This window comes from Lissotriton helveticus, chromosome 3_1 (genome assembly GCF_964261635.1).
Source record: "Lissotriton helveticus chromosome 3_1, aLisHel1.1, whole genome shotgun sequence".
NCBI classification, from domain to species: Eukaryota; Metazoa; Chordata; class Amphibia; order Caudata; family Salamandridae; genus Lissotriton; species Lissotriton helveticus.
In genome coordinates, this window is record NC_136061.1 from 2,032,612,987 (window position 1) to 2,032,638,518 (window position 25,532).

A 25,532-nucleotide genomic window follows, 5' to 3' on the forward strand; every position below is an offset into this window, starting at 1 on the left:
ACAAGCGCTAACGAGAGATTGAAATTATATTTAAAAACCTCTTAACCTGTGTTTATTTACATTGCATTTTATTTATCTGGAACATAAAAGAACTCCCCAAACGTGCACTGTGAAGCCTGTTTATAAACATTTTAACCTGTGTTTATTTACATTGCATTGTATATATCTGGAAATACAAAAGAACTCTCCAAATGTACACTGTGAAGTGATACTTATTGTATTGAATGACTGTGTTGCCCAACATTAATTAAGCTAAAAACCGAATAGTAAATATTTGAAATGAAATGAGAGGTCATCAATGTACAGTTGTGCCAGTGACAGCCTTGTACAATCACCTCCACTCCCAATGAGGCACAGGCCAGGAGAAGGATAGCAAAAGGTTCTCTGATCCTCCTCCTACATATCAGCCGCTTTATACCTTCCAGCACAGGTCTCCTTGCCTTTAATTCGCTCGTAAAGAGGTGCAGTACATAATCCACCCTGATTCATTATTTTATTTCTTCTCTCACCCTGCAGTGAACCATGCTTCCCTGGGTGTCTTGAGAGCATCTTGAAGGTGTTTAGAGAATGCCTAAAGCACATCGGTGCTCTCTGCAGCTTGGTTAAATAAGATCTTGGTACTCTACGGGATAGCCCAGCTGTGTAAGGGATGAATGTATAAGAAATAAGGGCCTTGAGAAATGTTTGGTGGTTCAAGCATAATCGCGGTGTTCTAGAGTCGTCCACAATCTCCACTGTACAGTTTGATTCAAAATATTATCGAGTGAGTCTTATACCCGGACGAACAATGCGACACATAATCAAATGCTCGCTTTTGTTCACCACGAAGACCACATTTAATCCCGAGTTTATCCGTGAAACATTTTTAGCCAACTGCACTCTATTAATGTGGCTGGGGCATTTTAAAGAGATGCAGTGGGGTCAAGGAAGCATTTCTATTATTAATGTTTATTGTAAACGGTACCTAGCACTAAGCAATCCCAGGTATGATATTGTCTGGACAGCGTTTATTCTTCATACAAAACAGTGACCTGGAAGGTGAACACAAGGCAAGGTTATGATTACTCATCCCCCTTCCCTTGGGGTAATTCAGCTCAAAATGTTTAAGATCTTGAAGCAAGAGTGAATTATGTATTGAATGAAATGATTTTTACAATCGTATGTTTCTCATTAAAGCAAAGAAATACACGTCATGTTTATATGCAAGCGAGCGAGAAAATATGTTTAAATCTTATAGATACATTGTAAGGTGACGTTTAAAATAATGAGTTTCATTCATGATTTCTTTAAAGTAGTATTTTACCATTAAGATTCAAGTACCAACCCAAAAACAAAGGTACGGTTACCAAATGAAAAGATTGTTTCTTTTGAAAAACTTACAGCAAAGGATAGTGAACAAACACGTCACTGTCAGACGTGAATTGTATGCAATGGTTATTCAATAGTGTTGCACTCCTGTGTATTTCGCACCTTCCAGGTAAAAGTAGGCCACCCATAACATATACTGCTAAGGATACCTGGAGTCTGATGTGCGACGACAAAAGAAGATTTTAATGAGGAGGGTATGAAAGGTCTGATCAAACAAGAAAAGCAAACTGAAGACGTGACTAGGGCTTGCATCTGGCAGCTACCGAAGTGGAAACAAATTAAATATGTTTCTGCACGAACAATGTACACCTTTGTACTGCCTTTGGCTACACATATGTTCCTGTAGCTGCTTTCTGATACAAACCAGGCATTCAATCTGGAGAAGGCTATGTTTATTAAGGGTTGCAGCTGCTTTCTAATCTTAATTAACATCACTAGCAAACCTGTCAGTGGAAAATAATTTCTAGACTTCTGGTCCAAAAGAAACAAACTCTTCCCTGAATTGCATTCAGCGAATGAACTGGTTTCTGACACTGTTACAAGGAGTAGCCTTCTCATCAGTCCTAGGCATAAGACTCTACCTTGTTGGGAAGGCATTCCACGTCCTAGCATCTGATCACAAAATGTCCCCCAGCTTCATCCTTCCAACGTATCTCAATTTCTGTTGTACCTTCCTTCTACGGGGGTCTGAAGACACGAAGGCTGGTGTGTGTAGGACTCTGCCAAACACCATTTCCTCTACTCAATCACTCTAGCTGCCTTATTTGGCACCATGGCCTTTATAGCTTCCCATTAGCACATTGGGGATCAGACTCATCGCTTTGCATGTTATCTAATTAATGGTCCAACAAAACCAACACTCTTACCATCAATTTATGCATGCCTCTGCACAGGCTTCCATTGCAAGGTGCCAACTCTTCAACAAGACGCTAGTGCTAGAAACAAACTATAAAAACACAATGAAAATCTGAGTTCTGCTGCATTAATATTAGATCATTTTTGACACACACAAACATTAATAGATATATTTGCCTGATGCGGAAAGGCGTGTCCCAGAATTTTTTGAAGAAGATACAATGTAATTAAAGGGAGCAGACTAAGAAACGTGTGAAGGAAATAGACATGATGTTAATTATGAAGTCTACTCTGAGGCCCTAATCACTTTTTTTCTCAAATGCTTGTAGTCCTGGTCCAACTAACACAACATAATCAGATACCCAAGGGAAAGATTTTATATAAACTATTTACGCATTCAAGTCTTTGTTAGGGAGCTAAAGATGAGATCTACATTTTCCTATGTCATCTACCAAGACCATGTTTGTATGCAAACAAATCCTGTATTATAAATCTGTACAGCATCTCAGAACACACCTAAGAAACAGTTTATCTATAATTAATAGCAGATTCAGAGGTCCTCCAGAGATGTCTCTGCTGTCTAAAATAAAACGGGACCTCAGATGGCAGCAGAAAGCAGAAGATCTTTACCACTTCTCGCTGGAACACTTTGCCCAACAGCTCCCACTGTTACCCAGTTCTTACGTTCACTCTCCACTCGCTCCTTCGCTGGGAAATCTTCAGGTAATCTGCAGTCCTATTCCCACTGAAACTATATGATGCAGTCCGTCCTACACAATCACGAGAGTGCAGAGAAGGGGGAGAGATCAGTATGCCAAGAGAATTAAAATTTTAATGAGAGGCAATGCAAATATTGGTGAAAACAAAAGAGGTTTACAGTTTAGTGTGTGTCTGAGGGCATACATTAGAACTAAGCTAAAAGTGTAGAGAGTGAAGGTGCTATTCATGGAAGAAAAGTAAATGTTGGGGTGAAGCTAGACATCTCAGCCTGAATTTACTTTTTAATTTTTTTCAGTTGTAAGTGATTGGGTTACGGATCAAGGAGGGTGAAACCCTACTCAAGCAGCAACCACAATCCTTTTCAGGGTGAAGTCACAAGCAAACCCCTAATTAACCAATGCTTAACCCTCCTGTAGCTTGGCACAGAGCAGTCAGGCTTAACTTAGAGACAATATGTAATATGTTTGCGCATCATACCAACACCTATCTTCCCTTTATCTCACTGTCTGGGAGCAATACACAAAGACTAACTCCCAGCTACACCTGGTCATGGACCCAGGAACAGGTTGCAGGCACCAAATACTTAGTACAAGAAAATGCCAAGTTTCTAAAAGTGGTGTTTTCAGAATTGTGACAAAAATTCTATTTTACCAATAAAGAGAGATTTTAATTGCAGTACTGTTGATGCCAAACTCGAGATTTCTACCTGCTCCCAATTGAAAGTTATCACTTTTTAAATGTAATAGGGTAGTCCAATGTTATCCAATGGGAGAGGTAGGCCTTGCACTACTGAAAAATGAATTTTAAAGTTTTTCACTACAAGGACTTGTAAAACTTAAAAGTGTATGCTCTACTTTTTAAATACACTGCAGCCTGCCCAATGGTCTGTTTAAGGTGCTAGGGGTGACTTATGTGTGTAAAGGCAGGTTTCGGCCTGGCAAAAGGTTAGTTCAAAATTGCATTTTAAAAACTGCACACACAGGCTTTGATGGTAGGTCTGAGAAATGTTTAAAAGGGCCACTTAAATTGGTGGCACAATAAGTGCTGCAAGCCCACTAGTAGCATTTGATTTACAGGCCCTGCATACGTATAATACCACTTTATTAAGGACTTGCAAGTAGCCTAAATATGCCAGTTGGGTGTACGCCAATTCTATCATGCTTACAATTAGGAAACACAAGCAATTTAATGCTGGCTAGTAGTGGTAAATTGCACAGAGTTCCAAAAACCAACTAAAACGGGTTCCGAAAACAGGAGAGAGAAGGCCAAAGGTTTGGGATAAACCTTCAAAAAGGGCTGAGTGCAACAAGAAACATTCCCAGAAGTAGGCCCGGAAAGCTGCAACAGGATATTCTTGCTGGGCTCCTACTCCTCTTAGGCAGCAGTCTATTTAGTGTAAAAGTTCTGCACAGTGGGTGGTGGGGTTAATGCTGCTGTGCGCATGCACATTTTTTGACCCCTCTGCTAGCAAAACATTTTTTCCTATGAAGAAATCTCTTCCCAAACACCCACGGCAAATCTGAGGTGATCAATTCCATTTCCCTCCTGAAAGGGGATTTACCGTAATTTTTTACTAGGGCTATTATCTGAAAATTCCGGGGGTGGGAAGGGGTCGGTTTTGAAATTGTGAATTCTCACATGCTTCATGTTAGTGGCTGTTCATAAACTTATAAGGCAAAACTACATCTTGTAATGGCCACTTCCTATTATGGATTTCCTGGAACTCATGGCAGAGAAATCGGTAGTAGTATATGCATTTACATGAATTCCTGTCAGACATAAACCCATGATTAGAGCTGAAAATACATTTCTGTATAGTACCCTGGGATCTAAAGTGGTAAAAGCTGAAAACCAAAGAAGAAATAGAATGGGTTGTAGGGACACTCTTTAAGGTAGTGGTTAAACCTGGATGATGCTATTGCAATTGGATTATTGTTTTTCTATCAAAAATATAGCAATTCCTGATTTACTGCATATTACAGTATTGCACTACATGGGCAGATTTAAAATAGTAACACCACAATCTTTAGTAACTAAGTCTGTTGTTGGACTTGGTGCTCTCTGCAGGGTCATACCCCAACTTTTGCCTTAACCCTCCTGTTTTCTGAAACCGTTTATGTTGGCTTTTTAGGACCCTGTGCACTTTACCTCTGTTAACCAATGCTAACATGCTTGTGCTACGCCTCTAAACATAGTAGAACTGACATAAACCCAATTTGCTATTTAATTTACTTGTAAATCCATAGTAAAGTGATATACCATATATCAGGCCTAACCTTCCATTTTAATACATAGAAGTCCCCCCTAGGGTAGGCCCTAAACAGCACACAGGTCAGGGCGCAGTGTTTCTAAAGAAAATGGACATGTACTTTTAAGTTTTACATTTTCTGGTAGTGAAACACTCAAATTTGTTTTCACTACTTCAAGGCATACATCTTCCATAGGATAACATTGGGTACCCTTATTAAATTTAATAAAATGATAATTTTTGATTGGGAGTAGGTAGGAATGTTGAGTTTGGCCTCTAAAGAACTGTGATTGAATAATCTTGTTAATGGTAAAGTCAGATTTTAAGTCACAATCTGAAAATGCCACTTTTGGAAAGCTGGAATGTTCTTGTCCTAGCCAGTTGGTGCTCACAGCCTGCATCTGAGTAACATGACTAGTTGTGAGTGGCAGTACACCTTTGTGTATTCCTCCCAGACACAGACAATAGAGTGGGTCTGGTTGTTGGCTGGATGGGGCATCCTGACTTGAGAGAGACAGAGCTGTCACCTGTCAAACTTGCACTTCAAAGAGACTGCCTCAGTTCACAAAGAAAGGACATAAAATTGGCCTTTTGGGCATGCAAAAAAACTTGGACCAGGGCAGGAAGGCAAGAAATTCCAGACACTTCTGTAAGGGGACAACTCCAGAAGTTTCTTACACTTCAAAGTGGGCACCAGGTATAAAAAAAAGGGACCCTCAGACCAACTCTTCAGTACTCTCCTGGACCTGTGGATATTTCAGAAGGCTTGCTCTGCTGCCAGAAGGCTACACTGCTGCTTGAGGCATGCCTCTTTGTCAGAGAAGGAAGGCTAGACCTTCACCCTTCATCCCAGGCTTAAGTGACTCCAAAGGTCAGCTGACTGGCCCCTGTTCTGAGCTACAAGGACACCACAAGCTCCAGAGGTCTCTCTGAAACTGCCCAGCTGACCTGCTGCACTGGACCGGGATGGATCTGCAACTGGACCTGCTTGATCCCTGCTGGCCTCTGCTGGAGTGAGTTCCTGATCCTCAAAAAGGGTCTCCCAGGTCCTTGGCCATTCGGGTGGCATCAGTTGAGCTCCTCCTACAAGGAGAAATCCTGAAGTTTTGGACTTTTCGTGTCCCCGGATGCCCCTGTTCACGCTACTGTGATTGCCAGTGAAAACCAGCAACACAAGATCTACACTGCAAGCTACAGCATCGACAGCCCACAGTGATACCCAATGCAAAGCTCCTGCACGACCATCTATGATGTCCGACAAGATCTTTGCGTGACAGCGACAACCGTCTGCCATGCCCGACCTGCTCTACAACGATGACCATTCAGCAGCTCTTCCTGCTAATCACGTCTTCCTCCACCACTAACTGGACTGTTCATGCTGAACTTTAAAAGGTAATTTTTTCAGCAGCATTATACTGGTCGCTTTATCTGGTCTGCACTCCATTACGGTCAGCCTGAATTATGACCAGACCCCGCACGACCAGACAAATTTGAGTAGAGCTATGTGCTTTTAGGCGCTTGACTTACCTTGAATCTCTTAAAATTACATATATCCAGTTCTACCGTTTTAATTTTTGTTGTTTGGGTTTATTACATTTTACTCTATTTTTCTAAATTGTTGTGGGATTTTTCTTGTGTTGTGTTTTCACTTTATTACTGCTTGTGTACTAAATACATACTTTACACATTACCTCTAAGTTAAACCTGACTGCTTATGTGCCAAGCTACCAGAGGGTTAAGCACATGTTCATTTAGTGACTTTCTGTGGTTCAGCCAGACAGGGTTTGGGGCTGCTGCTTAAGAAGGACTCACACCGCCTCATCCACCAAAGCAATTTCTCACAGCCATCAGATTGCAGATGCTCAAATCACTCTTTTCGGTAAAATACATTCTGTTCTTTGAAAATAGAGTGATTATGGTGTGCATGACACACTTGTGATATATTTAGTAAACAAATACGGACATTTAATAGCAAATATTACTTCACAAAGCAGGATATTGCAAGTCAAGAGCCATACAATTGACAATTCCAATTATTATTCTTAGAATTGTATTTAAAGTCATTGTTTCTTACAGTCTTAGCACTTTGTCATCGTCTTCTACGTTGTAAGCATGCTAATGTTACACTAATAGCTGTTCTTGCGGAGCCATCCCATCACCATTAAGTGCTCTGCAACAACAAATGGCCCTTTACGTACATAATAGCCTCGGAATAGCAAACATCTCGGAAGATGAGTCCGCACTCTACTGAGCACCAGTAAAGTCATGACAGATGGCATTAGGAAATTGAGAAATCACATTACTGGCAATTTATTCTTTCAGTGGGTATCTGTAAAATGTCAGCCTCACTTCCCACTTCATTTCAGGCAATCTGCGCGACACAGACGCTGTGACTCAGAACCTGCGAGGAAACGGAGCAGGAACAAGAAGTCAGAAGAGCTTCAACAATTCGCATCAGGAACACTCCCTGAGCCCTGCCAAGCAATACTGAACGCGGACTCACAGAGCTGTGCGCATTAGTCACTTGTGCCAGGCTGCCTGGCATTTGGCACTCTTGGTTCTACCTCCGGATTAGAAAAGAGTGGGACAGATGAGGAAGCTAAGATGTGTTCTCAGACCATTAGCTAAGCCATGGCTAGGCCAGCACCAGAAGTCAGCAGTAGCTGGGTAGGGCTCTCTGATTCAAAATGTGTTCCTTGATTCAAAATGTGTGCCTTTCATCTAAAGTGGGTGGCAAAGAATTGCAGAACAGGATTAACAACAGTGAGCCAATCTCAGAAATAGAAAGGGTAAAGTTGATGGTACTCTCAGCATGTAGACACTCACGTTTTCGACAACTTTTCATGCACCGTATCAAACCGATTAGGAAACCACAAGCTCTCTATGAATAATGTCAGAAGTTGTCTCAATAAAAAAAACTCTATAATATTCAGCAGCGTTTTGCGTTCCTTCTCTAGATATAAAAAAAAAGAGTGAGAGCTACAAGTTCTGGAAATGCACATGGGTGAGATTGGAAAGGGTAGGAAGAGAGCTAACCCACATTTAACTGGGCCGGGAGGAATGATTTCAGTAAGATCATTGCCATCCCTGTCGAGTGCATTCTCTGTAGACAGTTTACTAAAATGTCATGGTCATCATTGGCGTTGCCATGGCCAGCATTATTAAGATAAATGGCAATTCCCTTGATCTCAGGCACCAAAACACTAACAGGCATGCCGATTGTGTTCTTTAGGGAAAGGTGGGCATGTGGCCCCCGTCCCCGAACCTCTTAGAGGCCATGGGAACCCCATCACCTGGGGCCGGGTTTTAAATGTGGGCGGGTGTTCAGCCCTCCTCCCTGAGTTGCACACCATCCCAGGGAACCCCATCCCCCGGGGCCCAATAAGTGCAGTATCCCAGGGCCCACATCACCCAGTACACTGCCATGTTTATTGTCTGGTAAAGCACTGACAGCGATTATGAACCTTATTCCCTGCCTGCACTCTCCAGGGCAGGGAACACAATTTTGCTCCAGTCCGGAAGGGAGAAGAGAAAAAAGTTGCTCCCGGCCGGGTGAGAAAAAAGGACTGGAGCTGGCTCCTGCAGGCAAAAACTATGAGTGCTAGCTGGGATTTTGGCAGGAGCTGCGGGGCCTTAATGTTCCTCCGCGACCTCCAACTAAAAATAAAATTTGTAGGTGCCGAAGGTGACAACCAAGGCACCCACGAAAAAAATGCAATGGCCAGTTTTCACCGGCACCTAATGGGTGCTGGTTGGTGACATGGAAGGAGCCACGGGGGCCTCTGTGCCCCCCTGAGTAGATGCCATTTTGTGGGTACCCCTGAAAACTTACTATATTTTTTTAAAGCACTCTCCACTGGAGCTGTATGCTCTTCAGCAGGAGTGCGGTTGGTACTATAGCTGCACTTTGTCACCTGAAAACTGTTAAAAAAGGCTGAAAACCATGTTTAATGTTTTTAACCCCTTCCACGTGTGGCTAATTCCCACGCGATGCGGGGGGGAAGGGCAGCCGCGCGTGGCACCACGTGCTCGTGACGAGCTCAGCTCGTCATGACTCCGCCCACTCAATGGAACACCCCGCACAGGAGGGGAATTAGCTGTTCCACGGCCGTTATGAAGAGCTCAGCTCGTCATGAGCACTGCTCCACTGTGCCTCATGTCGAGCTGAACAGGTTAAGGGCTTTATTTAAAAAAATTGAGACAATAACTATTATTAAACATTACAATGTGTGAAGATATGAAATATGCATTTGATTATAGTCATTGGTAAATTGTTGACAAAGCCAATAGGTCTCATTCATATATGTTGATATGCAGACCCCTTGATGAAGTCAATAGGCCCAGTCACTTTCATATTTTGGTATTTTGAGTCCTTGACAAAGCCAGTAGGTCTGCCTTACTTTAAAATCACACGTTTGCATTGTCACTTGACATAGTCAGCCATGCACCATGGCAGGGGAGGGCTCGTGCCTGCGGGGGAGCTGGCCAAGCTCTGCGTCTAACCCAGCATTGTGCATGGTGATGGACAACTTACTTTACATTAAAATAAAAGATATAGAAACTCACTGAAAAAACAAAGGTTATATTGACATTATAGTTAGGTTAAAATTACAGTTTCGCCCATGCCATGCACTGATAAATACCTCGCATATTACATTACTTACGACATATTCTATGACTACATTGCTAATATGAATGCCACATCTTAAATATCATATTTGATGACAAGACTGTGCATGGCGGGCGCACGAGATTTTAGGGCATGAGTTATAGCTGCAAGACATAACTATAACTGGTGAATTTAAGTGGTTTTGTTTGTTTTAAATTGTATGTTTTAACCAACATTGTCATCTACCTATAACATCCCTTTGGCCTTTAGTCATATATAATGATATGAGTATGATAAAACGAGTATGCAAGATGTGTACAAAGCACTCCATCATCTTCTGTATACTGAAAGATGATATGAGTGAAATTCTCAAGCAGTGATCAAATAGGTTTTGGGAATGGAGCACTCAGCAAAATTATGTGTTACATATCTTCTCAAAGTTTCTGTTGAAAAGGATTTTTGATACATCAAAAGAAGCATACATTCATTAAGGTAATAAAACAAGATCAGCTCAGCAAATTAAATCAAGCTAAGTAATAAGATTTTATGTAGGAAAAGTGATAACTTTTAATTATGTGCAGCTCCGAGATTCTCACCCTTTCAAAGTCAATACTAAAGATGGGTGATAATCACATGCACCAGATAATCACAGAACTTGAAAACGTCAAAGACGCTGGTAAAAAGATATATAAAAAGCAAATGTTCATTTACTTCTAATAAGTGATTCTGCTAGATTTATTAAGTGAACTTTCCCGATATGGAGTTCCTAATTCTTGAGTTGAACGGCGTGTTGGTGGAAAGCCAGGCTGGCCATGTGCGGGCAGTAACATCCAGCCACTCTTAAATAGTAAAGTAGCAAGCGTGAGCCAACTACTTCGCCTTGAGTTAGTTCCAAAAATCCAGGAATAATCCAGGAAGAGGGAGGGAAAAATCAGGTTAACCCCAGAGGACATCCGGACCTTTATGCATTTGAGTGGGACTGAAATGGCCCCTTCAGGGCTCTGTATCTTCGTCATTTCTACCATAATTGATGGGTAGAAACCAAACAATGCACACCAACGCCCATGCACTGCCTACGATCTGATACAAGGGTGCAAGGTGTAGTATGAGGACATGTTTGTTGGGTATTGTGCATTCAACTGCAACAATTCTTCAGCAATGAGCCCTCACCTGCCCGTATCCTCGTCTAAATGTTGGCCATGTGCTTTTTCGTTGAATACAAAGTCGGGGCTAAGCTTAGAACTAAAAGCAGCCCTTGCAAAAAATGTCAAAACGCCCCTGCCTCCCTCTCCATCTCTCTCTCTCTCTCTCTCTCGCTCGTTGCCTCTCTCGCTCTCCCCTCCAATCACTCTTTTTTGTTGCCTGCTGGCATAAACCCTGGGGACCTGGAGACAAAGGCAGCGGACGCCGACCTTAAAACACAGGCCTCCAGCTCTCCTGGGAAAAGCCTGTGGAAAAGAAGGCCAAACTCACCCTTTGTAATGTACGATGCACACATGCGGAATTTTTTTTGTACAAAGATAGAATTCTCATCCAACGAATTCCTCTTTCTACGTATTTTTGTAACTTTCTTAAAAAACAGACACATTTCTACAACATAAGCTAGTGTTATGTTCTGGGCCCATGATCCGCCCCTGGCGTAAGGGGCGTGCAGTGTTGAAGTCATGTGACCGCCTATAATAAAGAAAGGCTACGCACGCACGTACGCTATTCCGAGACGGGCGCACGGAGAGCCAGCGAGTTATTTCCAGTGTCTGATTCCTTTATTTCTAGGGCCACGTGTCAGGCCTAGTGCCGATCAGCTAGGTGGGTCCAACCACTCTGCAGGACACAACAATTGGCGACGAGGGTGGCTGCCGGATCCTCGCTGGGTGAGGGTACCTGCCTCCTGCCCCGTGTGGCGGCCGAGAGCCTGTCCCTCGGCTCGTGGTGCTCGTGCCGTGCGGTGTACCCCACCCCCGCGCAGACCGCCGGGAAGAGCGGCCTGGTGCATGGACATCGAGTAGGTGACTCCGATCCTACTGCCGCACAGCTCATATCTGCACGGTGTTCCGGGCGGTGCCCCGCTTCAGCCCACGCATCAGGTGGTCGTGCGAAGTGCCTGATCCGGCGCGACTGGGAGGATGGCGACGATTCCGCCCATTGAACCCTTTGTGGTGGAGAGTGTGCCCTCAGCGCTCGCTCCCAAATGGAAGGAGTGGGTGGATAGACTCCTAGTATTCTTCGAAGCTACGAAGACGCACAAGGAACAGAAACGGGCCATGGTGTTACATCTCGGCGGCAAGGACATCCATTCCATTGCTCGGACCCTCCCGGAGGCGACCCCCAGAACTCATCACACGCTGATTAATGCCCTCAATGCCCATTTTGAGCCCATGGCCAATCAAGATTATGAACGATTTGTGTTCAGACAAGCGCGCCAGCTGCCCGAGGAATCGCTGGACACATATCACACCAGGCTCAAAAGGTTGGCGCTCACGTGTGGGTTTCAAGATACCACTGAGGAAATTCGGGGACAAATCATACAGGGATGTGCGTCGGCCAAACTGAGGGAACGGATTCTAGAGGAGTCTGGCAAGCCGCTGACGGACATCCTAACTCTTGGCCGCACGAAAGAACTCTCCAAAGCTAGGGCTGCGCACATGGAAGCTGCTTTGCAGGCATCAGTCAAAGTGGAACCGGTTAACAAGATACAGACACACACGCCCACCAAGTGGCCCAAGAGACCGCCCACTCAGGGTGGAGCGTCGGGACAGTCATGTGGTTATTGTGGCGGTCCGCGACACCAGATGGCAGAATGCCCAGCACGGGGCAAGCGGTGTTCGGGATGTGGCAGGCAGAATCACTTTGAAAGGGTGTGCCGGTCGAAGAACTTCCGTAAACCACGCCCCGCTGTGCAGGCCATAATGGAGGGGGAACAGAGTCACAGCGATATGGATGACGATGAAGAAGAAGAACGGTCGGTGCACAAGGTGCACATGATCGGCACCGCTGCCCGCCGTACCAGGCCACTGCCTCAATGCGCCATACAGGTAGCGGACCAAGATCTAATAGCAGTGGTGGATACGGGCGCATCCATAAACCTTATGAGTGTTTCCCTCTACAGGACCATGACCACGCCTCCGGCGCTGCGTCCCACCCCCATCACCGTCTTCGCGTATGGACAAGACACCCCTCTCAAGATTCGAGGGAAATTCAAAGCGGTAATCCGCCATGGGAACAAGACAATCAAAACCAACGTCTTCGTGTCAGAAGAAGGCCAAGGTATGCTGCTGAGTTGCAGAGCGGCTGAAGACCTGGGTGTGGTGACATTTGCCTTTGGGGTCCATGAGGAATCCGTTCAACATCTCCTCATGGAATACCGGGACCTTTTTGAGGGCATTGGCAAGTTCAAAGGCCGAGAAATTCATCTGCACATCGATCCAACGGTACAGCCGGTGGCTCTGCGACACCGCCGCATTGCGTTCCATCTACGGCCGCTGGTGGAAGAGGAACTCCACAAACTGGAAGCGGCGGGCATAATCGAAAAGGTTTCGGGTCCCACCCCATGGGTCTCGCCCATCCTGGTCACCCGGAAACCGAAGCAACCCGGAGCGGTCAGGATCTGCGTGGACATGCGCCTCCCGAATGCCGCCATAAAACGGGAGCGTCACATCACGCCCACTATAGATGACCTCATCGGAGAAATGGCAGGTGCCCGTTGGTTTTCTAAGCTGGACTTGCGATCAGGGTATCACCAGTTGGTGTTGGACATGGAGTCGCGCAACATCACTACTTTCTCCACCCACATCGGCCTTCGACGATACACTCGCCTCAGTTTCGGAATTTCCAGCGCAGCGGAGGTATTCCAGAATGTCATTCAGGAGCTAATCGCTGGAATACCTGGAGTGATAAATGTCAGTGATGACATAATGATACATGCCCGCACCATCCCGGAGCACAATCAAAGGCTGGCCCAAGTATTTCGAAGACTCAGAGACGCAGGGCTAACGCTCCACCGAGAAAAGTGCGAATTCCTGCGGGACCGGATAGGGTTTTTTGGATACGTCTTCTCAGCCGAGGGTGTCAACCCGGATCCGGATAAAGTGAAAGACATTAAAGATGCGCCACCCCCGCAGACCGTTACTGAAGTCCGGAGCTTCCTGGGCATGGTCAACTATTGTGGCCGGTTCATCAGAGACTTGGCTAATCTCACGCTCCCCCTGCGGGACCTCACCAAAGACTCCACTCCCTGGCACTGGGGACCTGAGCAAGAAAAAGCTTTCCGAGACATCAAAGATTCTCTGTCCCACAACACCACTCTCGCCTTCTTTGACCCACGCCACTTCACGCTCATTGCTGTGGATGCGGGGCCTGCTGGACTGGGAGCGGTTCTCATGCAAAGGAAGAGAGACGACATCGACTGGACGCCTGTTGCTTTTGCGAGCAGATCTCTCATGGACACGGAACAACGGTACTCGCAGATTGAGAAAGAAGCAATTGCCATTCATTGGGGGTGCCGACATTTTCACCTCTACATCTATGGCAAACCATTCACTGTGGTGACTGATCACAAACCCTTGCTGTCTCTGTTTGCGGGAACCTCATCTAAACCCCCGCCTCGCATAGAAAAGTGGCTGCTTCAACTGCAGGAGTACAACTGTACAATCGAGTATCAGCCCGGAGCTAAGAACCCGGCAGACTATCTGTCACGACATCCCAGACCAGCCACGGCCGAGGAGATGGAGGAAGCTGAAGAAACGGAGGCCTATGTCAGGTGGGTGGTGGCGCGATCTTGCCCTCGTCCCATCTCTCTCAGTGACATTGTGAGTGCCACTGCACAGGACGCATGCCTCCAGAGGGCCAAAGAACTGGTTCGCACGACTAACTGGCATCGGGCCAAAGAGGGGTGGAAGTTGCTTACGTCCGAAGCTCAAAAAATAATGGAAAGCCTATATCATGTCCGGGAGGAGCTCAATGAGGATGAGGCCGGATGCCTTCTGCGAGGGCATCGCTTGGTGATACCTTCAGCCCTCACTGATCAAGTAATACAGTTAGCGCATGTAGGTCACCAAGGAATAGTCAAAACCAAGGCACGCTTACGGACAAAGGTGTGGTTTCCCCTGATGGATGACATGGTGGAGCAGGTGGTAAGGACATGCGCTGCGTGTCAGGTGACCGGGGAAGCTCCTCGTGAAGCCCCGATTGCCGTGGAACCTCGCCCACAACAGCCATGGGAGAAGGTCAGCATGGACTTTGGCAGTCTTCCGGATGGAAAGTACACGCTGGTCATGATTGATGACCATTCCAAGTATCCGGAAGTAGAAATAATAGCCAGCACCAGTGCCGAGTGTGTCATCCCGAAGGTAGAGAAGATTATTGCCACCCATGGGGCCATGTGTGAAATCCGCACAGACAATGGACCCCCATTTCAAGGACAGGAATTGGCCACCTATCTATCATCTCTGGGCATTCGGCATCGACGCATCACTCCCCGATGGCCACAAGCGAATGGGGAAGCGGAACGCTTCATGAGGACCCTCAATAAAGTGATTCGCATTGCTCATGACAAAGGACAGTCCGTGGAAATGGCCATTTTCACTTTTCTCCGCAGCTACCGACAAACCCCACATTCAACTACAGGGATAGCTCCGGCGCATCTCTTGATGGGACGGATTATACCCGATTCCATTCCTCACCATCCCCAATGGGCCCCAGCACCCGCGAATGAAGAAATAATTGCCCGCAAACGAAAGACTGCCTTTGCTAAAATTAGCCAAAAGAGAAGAGCCATGGTGACACAATTCAGCAGAGGAGATGTGGTACTTCTCCGTAACAGGGTGACCAGTGGAAAATTCCGTTTGAACTATGAAAGAAGACCGTGGCGAGTGGTTGGGGTGAAAGGAACCCGCATCACTGTGGTACGAGGAAGAGAGACTGTAACCAGGAATGTGTCGCACTTTAAACATTTACATGGGGGTTTGAGAGCATCGGATTCACCAACTCTGGCAACAGAAACCGAAACTGCACAGGACTTGCCAGGAAGGGAACCGATGCCTAGTCTCGAGGTCACCCAGAGTAACACTCCGAGGGCGGTGATCAAGGAGACGGAAGGCGGCGCGGAGGCCCAGGATGGGGTGTCAGATCCGGAGGAGCCCGACATGGAGGCGCCTGAGACTAGCCCCGCCCCAGAGACAGACTGTTCAAGCCAGAGGGGCGTGGATCAAAGGCTGAGACGAAACCCGACGCCTTCCTGTCGACTACGCGATTACCTCACGTAAGACTGTTCTATGTATCAGTATTGAATACAATGTCCAGTAATGTGTTCTACTGGTTGGTAGTGGTTTTGGAAAGTGAACTTGAAGTCTATGAAGATTAGTACAATAGACTATCCATCGAGACTGCAGGGTTGCAGCTGTTTTTGAATTTAGTTTTGAGTTTTTCTTGTTTTAGGAGGAATGTTATGTTCTGGGCCCATGATCCGCCCCTGGCGTAAGGGGCGTGCAGTGTTGAAGTCATGTGACCGCCTATAATAAAGAAAGGCTACGCACGCACGTACGCTATTCCGAGACGGGCGCACGGAGAGCCACCGAGTTATTTCCAGTGTCTGATTCCTTTATTTCTAGGGCCACGTGTCAGGCCTAGTGCCGATCAGCTAGGTGGGTCCAACCACTCTGCAGGACACAACAGCTAGCTTCCCCTTTCTGTATTTTTTTTTATTCTCCAATCAATAGCCACAAGCAACTGATTAAATGAAAATTAATAGAAAATACCGAATTTATTGTCTCAGACGGGACCATGATACATACATGTATTTCATATTTTGTATATTTCTTTTTGAGGCAGTGATTGACTCATGAGTGATATCAGTGAGAGGAAGCAGCCCAATCAACGCATCTGTGCAGTTTAAGGGGGCGGCCATGGAGCCCATTGATGCTCAGTCTCAGCAGCATTTAATGGAGCCATTGCATCACAACTCACCTTGCATGACCTTTACATTTCTGGAAACCGAAGGCATGAAACCTTCAAAATGGAGTGCTTTACAGAAACATTAAGAAAGTAACCACATCTAAAATCAATTGCCTTCCTCGTAATAGGAGAACTTTAGCTCGAGTGAAATGAATAAATCATTTTCCCGCAGTTACATTCTGTTTTATACAAGTCAAACAGAGTAATACTAATTATTTTTCATGCAATTTCCCTGCAGATCGTCTTTCTAAGTAAATTGTGATTACTAAAAGTCAAACAATCATCTCCAAAATTATTCCAAAGAATGTGAAGGTTCTGCATTGGGGATTAATGTGGCTAATTTAGCGTAATGGCAGACGGTGTATCTATGTATTGCTCATTTGAAGAGCATCTCTTGTTGAGAGTAGAGTTACTGATTTTAGGGTGATTTGCAAACACTTGTGGGCAGTGGCTAAAATATGTCAAGAGGAGGGTATAATGGTAGGATGACATAATTATGAGCCCAGTCTTCTAGGTACATGGCTCACTGTGCTCATTTTCCCCTAGGTGCATCCAATAAGTCATTCGGGAAATTTAAGCTAATCTATTTAAAATATGCATGCTAGAATTTAGTTCTAGTAGCATGAGCAGCACTGAAAAATCAGCACTAACAGCACCATGTGGTGCGAACGAGCACGTGGCCATTCAAGTTGATTTTCCTGCCACTTGAGTAGAACATTTACATCGAAATCTTAAATAACATCTTGGGCCCTATCCTCCGGGGCTAATTTCTAAGGGGACGGGGGCATGCAGCCCCCCCCCCCCCCCCGAGCCTCAATAGCTCTCCGGGGCCAGCATAATAAAAAAGTGGAGGGCGACCCCCGCATTTTTTTGCTTAAAACTCCCATTTTGATACAGGCAGGGTCACAATTGAGGTAGGCCCTATACAGTCCATAGGGGAGGGATCATTGCATTTACAAAGTTGTACACATCCTCATAGAGAAAAACTCTATAATTAGTTTTGTGCTATTGCAAGGCCTGTCTCTTCCATAGGATAACATTGCTGTTACCTTTTTCAATCCAATAAACTGTAATTTCCAAATAGGAGCGGGTGAACAGTTCCTGTATGGTGTCTTTGGAATTGTAATGAATAATAATCTTTCATGGTAAAGCCGGATTTTAAGTTACAATTTGTCAAAGCATATTGAAATATCTACTAACCTGAAGATGGTCTCACTGATTTTTTAATGACCCATCCCAGAAACGTTGACGTACATTCCAACTTCCTTTGTAATCATTGTTAAATATGCTATTTAAAGCCTAGTATATTTTCTGACAGGCTTAATCCATGTATATAGGAAGTGGTTGTTTTAAACATTGCCAAAGTGCATATGAAGTTAGATACGATTAAGTAATAACCAATGTCAATGTGTCATAAAATGTATTTATGTAAACCCCTGTTATTGTATATATAAAGATTTATCTTTTTCAATTCAAAGATATTTTGAATATACACACCTGCTTTTTAAACTTGGGTTTAATTTTTTGTCATTTGAAAATAACCTTCGGTTAAGTTGTAATGTCAATCTTTGACATATTGAAAAGTTCAGAAACGTACATATTAGTGTTGGAATAATTCTCTTGTTTGACATCCTTACCTGTTATATCAATATGACCCAAGTCCTCAAGGGAATATTGGGTTACATCTGTTGAACCTAGGACCCCAGAGTGACTCAAAGGTCAGGTTGGCTGGCCTCCTAACTCAAGGCTTAGGGACAGAAGGCTCCAACAACCTTGAACCCAGCACCTGGACTCTGCCATCTGTGAGTCTACCCTGCTAAGTGGTGCCACATAAGTCTTGGGCTCTTGGAAGTGGACCTACATTGCTCTGCCAGCACATGTCTGGATCCAGCAGAACCAACGCATCTCCCCTTAGCAGACTCGTTGCATTGCCTGTGCAACAAGGGTTCTTCTGACGCAAAGGACTCCATATCCACCCCACAGCAGCATTGGAACCGCCGCCTGTGCAAAGCTTCCTGAACACAGGCCCTCGCATCTCTTTTCGACAGCAGCCTCAAAAAAACACACTCATATCGCAGACTCATAGCTTCTTGGAACCGCTGTATCATCTGGACTGTGTAGCGCATCAGTGACACCAGACTTGGCATTGCAAGCCCTCATTAACAGGATCCTTGACAATGACGCAGGACCTCGCATCTCAGCTCTGCAGCACATAAGAACTAAAACATCACCTCAGCTGAGCAACACAGTCTAGGCAGAGCACCCCAAAACGCCCCACAGTCAGGACCTAAGGTACTTTGTTCAGTGGTTTTAAATAAGTCACTGGAGCCGGCCTACACTCCACTCTAGTCTGCCTAAACTTGTGACTTTGTCCTGGTCCAGTGTGACTAGATATCCACACTTGGTCCTTTTAGGCACTATTTTTACTGAAATCAATACCCGCATAATACCAGTTCTAATGATTGGATTTTTGCCATTTTGGTCTTGATTTATTTATTAAAAATTACTATATATTTCTAGCCTAGTGTGGGTTCTATGAGCGCCAAGAAACCAATTGGTGTATGTGCGCGGTATTAAGTTTTTTAACATAACATAACATAACATAGTGTTGTGTTGTCACTGTGTTACTGTTTGAAGTGTTATGCAAATACTTTACATATTGGCGCTGAGTTTGGCCTGACTGCTCTGTGCCAAACTTCCCGACGGTTGAGCACAGGTTCATTTTGGATTTGCTCGTGATTTCACCCAGCGAAATACTGTGGTTGCTGCTGCAGAAGGATTTCACCCCGCTCAACCAGTAACCCAATTGCTTATACTTCATTTTCTTTGATATGCTTAAAATTAAGAAACCTCATATTCAGTTTCATGAATAGCAGGTCTCTATTTCTATTTGTGTGCAACAGCTGTAACTCCTGAAACAAAGAGACCAATTCATACTTCATCACTGATATTTGTTGCAAAAGATTGGAAATTTGTTTTTGTTCTTAAAATTGCACAATCATCTTTGGAGGCGTAGCAAATTTGCCTTTCCAGCATAGTCACTGCAGGTCTTTCACATTTTCTGGATCGTATTGTTGCCGATATTAGGACTCTGTTCACTATGACACTGATGTATGAATAACATTGGGTTTACCCACATGGTTATTTAACTGTCATGTAGGACCCTTGTAGTTGATGCATAAAATGCACCCTTAGCATGGAAATCGAATATCAGATGAGGGCTGCAGTGTGCATTTAACCACTCACATATATGACAAAAATATATGTCTATAAGGAGCAACACTGTGTTCTTGCTGGGATGAAGTATACATGCACTCCAGTAACTTATGACAGGTAAAAGTGCTTTTGGCATTTAGGAATATCCTATATTTAAATATTCATAAGTCACCCCAAAGTGTGCCTTTTAAGCCTACACAGCACAGTACTAATATATAAAAAGAGAGCATACTACAAATTGGGGTTAGTGTCCTCTTAGAGTAAAATAAAACCTAACACTTATTTCACTATATAGACATTTACCTGAACAAGCTTAGATGGTATTTACTTCTCTATTTCCTAGCCCCACCTCACAAAAGGCTATAAAAAAGCTTCAAAGTTATTTCTTACTTCATTTTCGAGATCTGATTTACTGGTAAAATCAGATCTTCGATAACTTATGTGAAAAGAAACTCTATAAACATGTACTTTTATGGTGCCTGAGTTACAACTTGCCCAAAACAAAAACAGTTTTGCCACTCAGTGCTTCCAGATCTGGAACACACATCCTTGGCTCGGATATTTATGAACTGAGGATCAGAGGCAAGTAGCCTGTCTTGTCTTTAAGTTAAGGAAGAGTAGATGGGCGTTAACCACTTATCCGATATTGGCTATGTTTGTTTATGCATGATCAATTGGCATACCAATCGAGAGTCTTAGAACGACCTCTTGTGATTTGGAGATGTCATGGAGGGCTTCTCCTATTCATTGCCATGACCCTCCCAGGCACCAGGCGTTTGTCAGAGTGGGGTAGAGAACCAGTTTGGACCCAGTTTGGTGGGAGAAGTGCTCATCTAAATAAAGCAGCCGCTAAGAAGCGGAAAACGGGCTTGACTGATGGCAAAAGTGTTCTGTCATATTAAAACAGGGCCTCCTGAGTAATTTTGGAGTAAGACAAAGAGGATGTTCTGTAAAAGGAGGAGGGAGACTTTGAGAAACCAGTTAGGATTGGATGATAGAACCTCTCCTGCCACTGGTTAGTTTAAAGGATAAATCTGGGACCTTAACCTCCACCTTCACTGTTATTGGGCTTGTAAAACTCCACCAGAAGAAGAAGGCCCTGGTGGAAGAAAACTCCAGAAGAAAACTGAAGCCTACCTCCCGCCTACCCGCTTGAGGGATACAAAAATCAGAAGGACTCTTGACTCCAAGAGGTCCCATCAGACCACAGAGGACTGAATCCTGCAGCAGTCCTGTAGAGATGAGGTGTCTAGAAACCTGCCCGGAGGAGCTAGGGGCTGCAGGACTGACCAGAAGAAACTTTGACAGCATTGGAAGAAAAATTGTGCTGTGTAATTTTTTGCATCTCTGGAGGGTCAGGATAGGGTGCAAAGGCTTGCCCAGGGAGAATGCACCCGAGAATGGCAAGAAAATCAGGTCTGTCCCACTTAGAACGTTTGTACCATGCTGAAAATTGGTTCAGCTGGACCTCATGGCACAGGTATCCTGCCTTGAGGAGTCCTGCCCGGATACAGCTTAGAGCCTTATCCTGCTGGTCGGGACAAAGCAGTGTGGGTATCCTTCTCCCAAATTAATAACCCAGTTCCTGACAGGGAGATAACTGTTCTCAAACCCCAAGGACTAATAAGGTGTTTTATTGAAACGGTTTTACCACTCTTTCCCACACCCATCTTTTATTAATGATACAGCTTCCCTGGTCCCTCCACCCTATCATATAATGCAAGAAATGGCTGAGGGCTGAGTTGTCACATAGTGGTATGAAAATGATAGAGGATAGATAGGGTGACATTTCCTTTAGAAATGCCAGTGAATGTATTTTGATCACAGTTTCACTTTCAGCCATAGATAGCTGAAGCTCCCCCTCATTTCATCCTTCACCCATTGCTGTCACCTCTAGTCTTACTAGTGCTCATTAACTCGTGACTGCAAGCAGGGGATCAGTGTTAAAATAATGACCCTGGGCTCATTCAAGAATTGAGAAAAGATGAGGGTGCGGAAAACTAATTGAATTTCACGTTTTGCCTTACATTGCATGTTCAAGCGCAATTTTCCTAACAAAAAGGAATATGAAATATTTACTCTTGAACTTAAAAGAGCTGTACTGGAGCGCGGTATGAGAGCACGGCAGACCGCAGGGGACACTGGAGCTCATAAAATATACAGAAGCTCTCTAGAACTTGACAAACACGTGGCAATTAGCAGACGCTGGCTTTCAAGCACCTGCATAATCAGACACCCTCTGCTAAAACCCCAACTTGATGTGAGCCAGTTTGAACAGGGAAGCTAAGTTCACTTCTTTGCTGTCATAAGAACTCATCTGTTATACCAGCTCTTTTAAGTGGCAATCAATAAACCTGGTCGTTAGACTTATTTTCATGTTTTTATTTATTTATGGAGTTTACTATAGTCTGAGCAACATCCAGTGGCGCGCAAAATGTTTAACATTTGGCACTTGCTTATGAGCTGGAGTTAGATTCCAACAGCTGTGCAAACATGGAGTTTGCACAGGGGTCGATATTCCTGTCTGTGTGATTAGCGCACACCGCAGTTTACCCCTGACCGGTGAGCGTAGGTCAAACTGGTCAGGGGGAAGGGCTAGGAAAAAAGCTAAACATGTGGAAATCGTTGTTGTAAATAGCAATTATGCATTTAGGCCTCATTTCAAATGAAAATTTGGAATGGGAGGTGTTTAGCACATCCGATTAATACATCACTTTGTGGTAATGTTATTTGTCAAGTCAGAAAAGTGCCTCACTGTTTTAGGGTCACTCATAATCAGAGCCTAAGAGCAAAAAGTAAATTGGCTTACACAGTGTATGCCTTTGATAAGAAAGGTACAGAATCGGCTTCCTTACTCTTATGGTCTTTGTTAAAATAAAGGCTGGCGCAAGGTAAGTAAAACAACTTCTTCTTTACGGCCTCCACTCTGTCACCACAAATACACCGAGCATAGGGCACATCGCACTTGGTACTCACCCAGTCAGGCTGCTCTTGTCAACATTCCAAGGTAGCCTCTGGCTAAACAGAAGCAATGTACCGAATGGGGAATGTAGGGTGGGGGGCGGAGGGCAAGGGAAAGACCAACAACAAGCTTCCCAAGGAGTCCCACTATAATAAACCTAAGTAAGGAAAATAGAATATAATACATCTTCCCCCCTAAAAAGCAAGGTCGAAAAGTCAAGGTTAAAGGTATTGCATCACAAAGTCTTTATGCCATTTAGGTGAAATTATGGATCTTTTGCTGCAGCTTCTTTGGTGAGTCGCCAAGTCTCCGGGGTCATCAGAAGTCGAGGAGCTAGCGCGAGGTGTGACCTCCGGGCATGGGCTCCTCGCTAGACGGTCCATGCTCCAGTCCTGACCATTCTCAAAGATTACAGTGTTGTTTTTGATTTCAATGATTCTTTTGGGATCATAGAACTTGGATTCGTTATCCCCCGTGAGTGTGGGTTTTTTCATGGACACTCAGTCTCCTACGGCCCACCTCTGGGGTTTGACTCCGTGCTTGTAATCGTACTGAGCTTTGTACTTGGCCTGATGGGAGGCAATTATGGATTTATTATTGTCAGATGAGTGCACTGTCACTTCTCCTCCCCCAATCAAGTTGGGGAAGAGTTTAGTACTGGGTTTCCTTCTTCTGAGGGATGAGAAAGGAGAAATACCAGTCACAAGGTTGGGAGTCGTGTGATACGTCCAGAGCATGTCTTGTAGGGCCCGTTCTACAGGTAGATGGATGATACAAGCTAGTTGCATGTTCTCTTTCACCATCCTGTTTACTCTTTCAACAAGGCCATTGGCCCGAGGGCAGTACAGAGCGGTTTTACGGTGGGTAATGGCTAAGCTGGTTAGGAAGCTGGTCATAGCCGACGAGATGAACTGAACTCCATTGTCTGTGACCAGAGTGGACGGGATGCCTTCTGCTGCAAAAGTATCTTGCAGAAAAATAATGAGGGATTCTGTTGTGATTTGGTTCACCATTCTGATGACGACTCAGTGTGGGTGGTAATCAGTTAGTACAAATGCACATCTTTTAATGACACCTCTTTTATTGATAGGACCTATGATGTCAAGTGCCAGTTTTTCCCACGGTTTATCAGGGATGGAAACCAGGGATAAAGGTGCCTTTTGGGTGTGTTTGGTTTTGTCACTATTGGCACAAATGATGCAGTTGTTGACTTTGGCTTCGACCATCGAGTCCATGTTAGGAAACCAATAATGTTCCCTAAGTCTTGTTTTTGTTAGACTTCTCCCTAGGTTACCTTCATGCACCAGGTCTATTATTTTATCTCTCAACCCTTCGGGAGGTATGATTTTGTTGTTTCTCCATACGCAATCCTTGTTTAAGTTGATTTTGTGTCTGATTTCCCAACATTTGTTTAGTTCATGACTTACATTGTTGTGTGTAGTTGTCCACCTTTGTAGGGTGTATTCTTTAAAAAGGATTAATGTAGCATCTTGGGTTTGGTTCTCAACCCATTCATTTTTGTTTATGGTAGAAGAGTGAATCTGTAAGATGGGATATTCAGGGGTTTCAAAAATGTCCCTACCATAAGTGGGGAGCACTGAAGATAGCTTTTTTAATGTTATCAAAGGCTACTTGGTGCCTATCTAGCCATTTGTAAGGCGTATGGTTTTTTGTGAGTTCCCTGAGGTCGTTAGTAAGGTCAGCAAAGGTCTTGACATATTTAGCAATGTATTGTGCAAGACCTAGGAAGGATAACAGTTCCTGTTTAGTGGTGGGAGCATGAGCTTTTTGAACAGAATCAAGGAGGCTCAATTTGGGTTTAAATCCATCCCTTGATATGGTGTGCCCAAGGTAATCTACTGCTCCCACCCTGATTTGGCATTTCTCTTGTTTTAGGGTAAGACCGGCCTCTTTGAATCTCTCGAGAACAGTTCTGAGAGACGAGTCGTGTTCTTCAGGTGCGGCACCGTATATTAAGACATCGTCTTGGAAGCACACGGTTTTGGGAACCCCGTCCAAAATGTGCTGCATTATTTTTGGGAATACAACTGCCACTGAGGCATGCCCAAATGACATCCTGAGGAACATGAATGACCCCGGAGGAGTGGTGAAGGCTGTTAATTATCTGGAGTCAGGGTGTAATTCTACCTGATGGTATACACTAGAAAGATCCAGAACACTAAAGCACGTGGCTTCCCCCATGGTGCTTAAAACCTCATGAATAAGTGGTTTTCTATGATGATATTATCGTTAAGGTCCCTGAGGTTATTGCATAATCTAATGTCATCCCCTTGGGCCTTCTTAGCGATGACCAACAGGGCGACCCTTGTGGTGCAATCAACTAGTTGGATAATACCTAGGGTCTGTAACCTGGTTAATTCACGATTGAGGGGTTCCCACATGAGGTGAGGCATAGGCCTGGTTTTGTGTGTAACCGGTTTAGGATTGGGTTTAAATTTAATCTTGTGTTGAAAGTTTCTAGGAAGTCCTAACTCGGTAGTGAACACCTCAGGCAATTGTTTGAGGAAGGTTTTACCAGGAATGGATAAGTCAATAGTACACACTTGTTCTGGGTTGTTAGGGTCGAATTTTATACCTAATTCTTT

General features: G+C 44.5%; 1 protein-coding gene across 1 annotated transcript in view; it reads right to left on the bottom strand.

The window, feature by feature from the left end:
• SV2B (synaptic vesicle glycoprotein 2B) overlaps nt 1-25,532 on the bottom strand; it is a 624,280-nt gene that overhangs the window by 488,568 nt on the left and 110,180 nt on the right. The window lies entirely within an intron of this gene.